Genomic DNA, 977 nt, shown 5'->3' with positions numbered 1-977 from the left:
CTATTAGCCATGTGTGTGGTATCATGTCGAAGGCTTTCTTATAGTCTATCCATGCCATGCTTAGGTTGGTTTTCCTTCTCCTACTGTTCTTCATTACCATTTTGTCTATCAGGAGCTGGTCTTTTGTGCCCCTGCACTTCCTTCTGTAGCCTGGCTCCGTTGGTAGGGGATGTGTTTGTCTCCTCTAGGTAGTTGTATAGCCTTTCACTGATGATACCTGTTAGTAACTTCCACATTATTGGTAGGCAGGTGATAGGCCTGTAGTTACTGGCTATATTTCCCTTACTCTTGTCTTTTTGTACTAAGGATGTTCTTCCTGTGATTATTATTGTTATTATTGTTATTATTGTTATTATTATTATTATTATTATTATTATTATTATTATTATTATTATTATTATTATTACTCAGAAGATAAAACCCTATTCACAGGGGACAAGCCCATTGGGCCCACTGACTTGAAAATCAACCTTCCAGAGAATCTCTACGGGCTGCTCTATGAGCAAGAGCCCGTGCTGGCATAAGGCCAACTTAATCCAGAGAATATAATGTTAGTTTAAAAGAACGTTACAGCATACAGCAGGAAATAAGACAACAATTGTGTTCTTTCGATTTTAACCAAGATGTTGTAATGGCTAGTTTTGATGTAACCTCTCTTTTCACGAATATACCATTAAAAGAAACTACTGACATTATTCTTAATAATATATGTGAAAACCACATAACGACTTTTGGACTTAGTAAAGTAGATTTGCGAAAATTATTACAATTGGCTACAACTGATGGCATTTTTACTTTTGATGGTAAATTATATAATCAAATAGATGGAGTTGCTATGGGAAATTCCCTTGGATCTGTATATGCAGATTGTTTCATGGGTTATTGTGAAAAGATTTGGATGTCTGAATGCCCTGTTGCTTTCAAACCCTTGTATTATCGTAGGTACGTGGATGACACTTTCCTGTGTTTTATTTAAG

The sequence above is a fragment of the Macrobrachium nipponense genome, chromosome 34 (assembly GCF_015104395.2).
Source record: "Macrobrachium nipponense isolate FS-2020 chromosome 34, ASM1510439v2, whole genome shotgun sequence".
In the NCBI taxonomy this organism is placed as follows: Eukaryota; Metazoa; Arthropoda; class Malacostraca; order Decapoda; family Palaemonidae; genus Macrobrachium; species Macrobrachium nipponense.
This window is presented reverse-complemented; position numbering follows the sequence as displayed.